Source organism: Geospiza fortis, unplaced genomic scaffold (assembly GCF_000277835.1).
Source record: "Geospiza fortis unplaced genomic scaffold, GeoFor_1.0 scaffold54, whole genome shotgun sequence".
Classification (NCBI taxonomy): domain Eukaryota; kingdom Metazoa; phylum Chordata; class Aves; order Passeriformes; family Thraupidae; genus Geospiza; species Geospiza fortis.
In genome coordinates, this window is record NW_005054301.1 from 12111550 (window position 1) to 12117068 (window position 5519).

Here is a 5519-nt window from a genome sequence, read left to right on the forward strand (position 1 = left end):
TATATATATATACTATTTAAAAAAAATATCTATCTGAAGAAAATATATTTCATGTCCATTTAATATTTCAAATATAAACCATATAATGGCTTACACATTAAACAAAATTAGGGTTAATAATCACTGAAATAACACAAAGTAATGGTTTTCTAGAAGAACAAAACTTTCCCAAAGCAATGAGATATTTCTCTTTTTTTTATTCACAGCTGCAAGCTGAATAGAAAAATAAACTTGTTTCTTTCATTTGTATTATCTAGTCTGGGACATAATTTAGCAAAGAATACTATGGAGCTGATAAAACATTACACAAGTGCTTTGTACAGGAATCACAGTAAATTATGCAGTGCTATTTGCTTTTTCTCTCCTTTACCATGAAGGGTATTTTTTCAAATAATTGCTGTTAACTTTCTATGAACTCCTGACTCCAAAGTAAATAGCAAAATGTAAAAATTTTTACATTAACTGTCATGAAAGCATATTTCTAACCTTTCTAAAGTCCTTGGATGTCATACTCAGACCCATGATATTTAACACCACTGTCCACATGGCTATGATTCTAACCATTAAGAGACGATAAATTGTAAGGCATGCTGTGCAAATGATATATAATTTTATGTTGCATTCCCCATACCCTATTACAAATCACAGCAGAATTTTTGTGGTTGGGTCATATACTGTGCTAGGCCAGGCAGCACATGATGTCACTCCCCTGATAATCATAAACATTATGCACAGATTTTATCTACTGGTCAAAAGAAACCTGTAATTAGTGACTAAGCCAACCAGATCTAATAAAATGATAGGATCTTTCCAGTCCTATAAGCATGGAAAAATCAAATCCCTTAAAACCTTCCACTGCTGCCTAACACAGTGTATGTCTTTTCAGAAAAGTGCATGTTCTAAAAAAATTTAGGAAAATATCACAAACATTTCCAAGATGTCTGAGGCTTACTTGTGCCCCTTTACCCTGCTCTGCCTTGCTGTGCCTGCAAGTCTTCTGAGCTACCACTGGTCAAGGAAGGCAATTACTCATCTCATTTTTACACAGTTATTTTTAACCCGGTCCAAGCATGTTCTGACAACACAATCCAGTGCCTTCATTGCAGAAACTGGGACAGTTTTAATGTATCCCAGTAATTAGGGATTTGGATTTTCCACATATAGATACACACATATCTATCTATGTCTCTGCATATCTTGATGTTATCTTAATTAATTTGAATTAAGGGTTATTTCTTTTGGACAGTGCTCCTACTTAATTAAAGACTTTAATTTTCAATTGGCAGGCTTAGAGGAGATCTGAGTTTGCAGTTAGAGATATTGCTTTTAGTGTAAACAGAAAATTAATAAACATCAGAAGATATCAGTGAATAAAGTATGCAGAAAAATGGTGAAATATTTTTTTTCTTGCCTCATTTTGTCTGTCGTAAAGAAAGATAAAACCATCTTTTGAATGTAGAACAGCATTCTCCACATGCTGTTATTTTATTGACATATTGGAGTAGTGAAACTTCCTGCTCTTGTTTTATGGTGCCATAAGAGGAGAAGCCCACAATGAACCTCCTTTGCTTTACATGTCCCATAGATCCTGCTGTGGAATATCCCATATCCTGACGTGGTATTTTGCTCAGCCTGTCTTGCTTCCTATGCTCAATCCTTGTGGCTGTTCTTTCAGCTGCATAGAAGGAATAATTTCAGGAAGATGTGTGAGGGGAGATATGTTTTTTTATTATATGGGAAAGGAACAGTCCTGAAGATAAGATAGAAGGAATGTTTCTTTTGCTACCTGCCGATGCATTCTGCTGCTGAAAGAAGTGCAGAATTCCTGAATGCTCCCTCCATAGGTAAGAAAGGGCTAGAAGCAATTTGTCAAATGATCCTACTATCACCCAAAAGTCTGTATCTATTAATATAAACATCAATTTTGCAGTGCATAGATACATAATGCTTTTTTTTTGCAAACAGTAGTAAATCATATTAATTCTCTGGATTGGGTTATATTAAATTTCTTTTTGTTAAGCAACACTTGCTAATACTGAGGACTTCTACAAGAAAATATGACTCAGCAAGGATCATGGGAAGTATCCTTTTATGTTAAAATTTTATTTGTATCTTTCACGAAAATACAGAAGCAAATCTGTCCAATTACTTTTGTACATATGGTGGCATTCTTTCATCATTGGAAGGAACAATACAACTTATTTATTCTATAGCAAAAAGAAAAACAGTGGTGGTCCTTCAAGTGACACGCTGGAGACATGCTGTAGTTCTGCAGTACGTATGCATTGGTCACAGATGAGTAGCTTCTGCTTTTATCCACACTGCACAAGGGTTTACCCCTCCTGCCATCAGCTCTTCAAAGGGCCCACCTCTTGACTCAGAGACTGGCTGCTTTCCCACTAGGCAACAGGAACACTGCCCGCCCTAGAGACTGCCCCTGCCACCACCCAGTCCCTGACCCTCTCTACTTCTAGCCACAGACTTGGTGGATTTGCCATGAGGGGTTTTATGATCTGAGGACTAGAACAATTAGCTAGGGGGGCAGTGTATGCAGGTGACTCAGAACCCAGTGCTGGCTCCTACCTGAGAATTCCAAAGTCCAGGACACAGCTCCCCTCTCTATATAGTTCATCAGGAAATTGTATCACAGACGTTCTTATGATCCATTTTCTCTGTCTTGCAACTGTAAAGCACTTAAATTGCTTAATGACTTTGGCTATGCACTAAGCATGAGGCCCAGCACTTGTCATTAGGAGCCCTGCACATTCAGTTTATGCTACATATCTTTAAATAATACATTTAAAAATGATTTCCTATATAAGACTTCAGGTATCCTGCACTGTTAGTGCTGTGAGGAATTGCAGATACCCTGCTTGTTAGTCCTTTATCAAGCTGCTCATCAGTGACATTCTGGTAGTTCAACTGCATAACTGTAACAGTCAGACTTCTGCTCTCTAGGCCCACAAAACACTCCTTTAATCTTAATTCTGAGGTCATATTTCTCAGAAACAGTTTATTATCTAAATGTAATTTTAAGTATCTTGCACACAAACCATTTCAATAGCCTTATGTGTTCCTGGAGCAAAGGTTAAGGTTTGCTTTTGAATCCTCAGATGAGTCTTACACACTGATAACCACCAATATCTCTATTTCATCTCTGTTGCAGTGGAACTGATGAAGAGGGAACCTTTCCAAATCTGGACCTCTCTCCTGATCCCACAGGATTACAGGACATACAGGCAAGCTCCAACTTTGTTTCTCAGATCTCACTCATGCAAACACTATTCTTCTTAGAGGTATGCTTTGGTACAATAATTTAAAATTATTTAAAACACTATCACTACCTTGGTTTAAGCTCTATCTCCTGGCCAGAGATTGCTACAAGGAATGTTTATGTTAGAGGTGAGGTTTGTTTGTACTGAGATAACAGACTATGAATTGGGGTAGGAGAGACACAAACATGTCCTGTTTTACTATGAAGATGGTAAGCTCTGTGAAGAATTCTGCAATACTGCAGTGGGATTAACCTTTCAAATTCATTAATCTAACTGGACCCCTTAGGCACTCAAATAATTTTACATGGTTGACTGATACATTTTTTTTGTGTTGCTTATGGTCACTTCCATGTGGAAACCCACTTGCATTCCTTGCTTTCCATGTGGAAACTCACTTGCAACCCGCTTGTTTGGCATGAAGGTTGAAAGCTGCTGGACAGTTTATGTATGCTAAATCTGTCTAACTAATAAATTTATCCAGCCATAGGAGGAGAACAATGGCTGAGCCCAAGCATGCCACTCAGCCTGACAAGCCCAAGGACACTGAAGACATTTTACAAGCATACATGTGACTGGAAATGACAGGCTATATGCTTAAATATAAACTCAAGGCCATCAATACAATTTAGCATTTCTAGCAACATCAATGCAGTAACCCAAATTAAATACTATCAGTTCAAAAGACAATGGAAGCAAAAATTAGACAAATTTGAAAAGTCTGAGTAGCTGCAAGAATAAAAGCTGGACTTCAACTTCTACTCTTACCTAAAACCTTATAGGTTCTTGCCTGCAAAAAAACCAAAAAACCCCAACTAAATAAAATAATTCCCAAAACCCGAAGCTTGCCAAAATACACTAAAAAGAGAAGAAAAAAGGGGTGAAAGGCTGAAGGGTTGAAAAGTGTCATTATTAGTGTTCATGAAGACATATTCAGCTTTTCTCTTGGTTTCTGTAATCAGGCAATACCCATTGTAACTTCAGCATTCCTAGTCTGTATGGCTGCAGAAAAATTAGAAAATGACATTTAAAATGAGCCAGTATTTGGATAGTAAATAATGATGCATCACTTATCTGGATGTTCCCAAGTTTATCTTTCTAAAAAAAGGTCATGCTGAACTCTTTGAAGGCCTCAATGCTCAGATTCATCAGAACAAAAAGAAAAAAATAACCTTGTTTCCAACTTTGCCGTTCCTAACTGTGGCCTGTCCTCCCTGTTTGCTGTTCATGGCTACGCATCTGGCCTGAAACTCACAGATGCTGGAGACACTGATCTCTACTGGCAATCACACTCACAGAAAAAAAGGGGATCTATCTTTTGAAAAATTGGTTTTAATACAGAGGGGCAGCTGAAGGTCACTGGGGGTTGAACTTCTAATAAATAGGAAGACATTTGTAGGAGGCTGTTGCCTACAACAAAAGTAGATTGACCTATTTCCATTATATCCATGCAAAATTTATTTGAATTAATATGAGTCACTGAATGGATTTCACAGCATTTCTAAGAGAGATCTAAAGGAACAGCAATACAAGTGAGTGTAATGGTCTGAAAAACTGAGGCTGTAGGGAACTGCCACTATGTAGCATCAACAACCATTAGATTAAATGACAGGATCAAAACACACACCCCCTGAGGAAACAGTCAACTTACATTTCTATTCACTAATGGAAGTTGTACCAACTACAATTCACATTGACAATCATACAAAAACTCAGCGTTAAACACTGTAAAATAAAGTACAAAAATATTTTGCTATGTTGTGAATGTTTATTTTCTAACTAACCAGCCAATTATTTCCAAGCATTACATCCCCAGCATTGCCACAGTGGACACACAGCAATGTGTGTGGCCCAGGATCTGGACACGTCACTGACACCCAATGTAGAAAATACAATAGCAGAATTTGTTTCCAGCCTTATCCTCTGAGTGTGGAGGAACAGCCCGCTGTTATTTGTGTGACGCTTTAGCAGGAGACAATGCCTTCCAGGAACCTCGCTGGGGGCCTGGCAGCGATCGCACACCTGACCGATCCCACGATCTCCGCGGCCGGCTGGGAAGAGCCGAACCCGACTCCCGCCCCGCAGGCTTTCTGTGCCAAGGTGAGAACGTGTTTCTGTTCCCAGCACGTTTAGCGCTGCAAAACTCGTCAGAGAGCTGAAAGGGCGCTTTATACGTTCATTTTGGAGGTTTGCCCGTCTAAACTCTTAATTCCGGCCCCGGGCTCCTCCGCCTGCCCCAGCGGCTCC

At 38.7% G+C, this 5519-nt stretch overlaps 1 protein-coding gene across 3 annotated transcripts in view; it reads left to right on the top strand.

Moving 5' to 3' along the window:
• The first annotated feature begins 5287 nt into the window (after positions 1-5287).
• STXBP6 (syntaxin binding protein 6) overlaps positions 5288-5519 on the top strand; it is a 95562-nt gene continuing 95330 nt past the window's right edge. For 2 of the 3 annotated variants that reach the window (XM_031065483.1, XM_031065488.1), the window contains exon 1: positions 5317-5372. The gene's annotated coding sequence lies outside the window, so the exon portion shown is untranslated. Of the gene's footprint in view, positions 5373-5519 lie in introns of all 3 variants that reach the window. The other variant, XM_005417501.2, reaches the window with a different exon arrangement.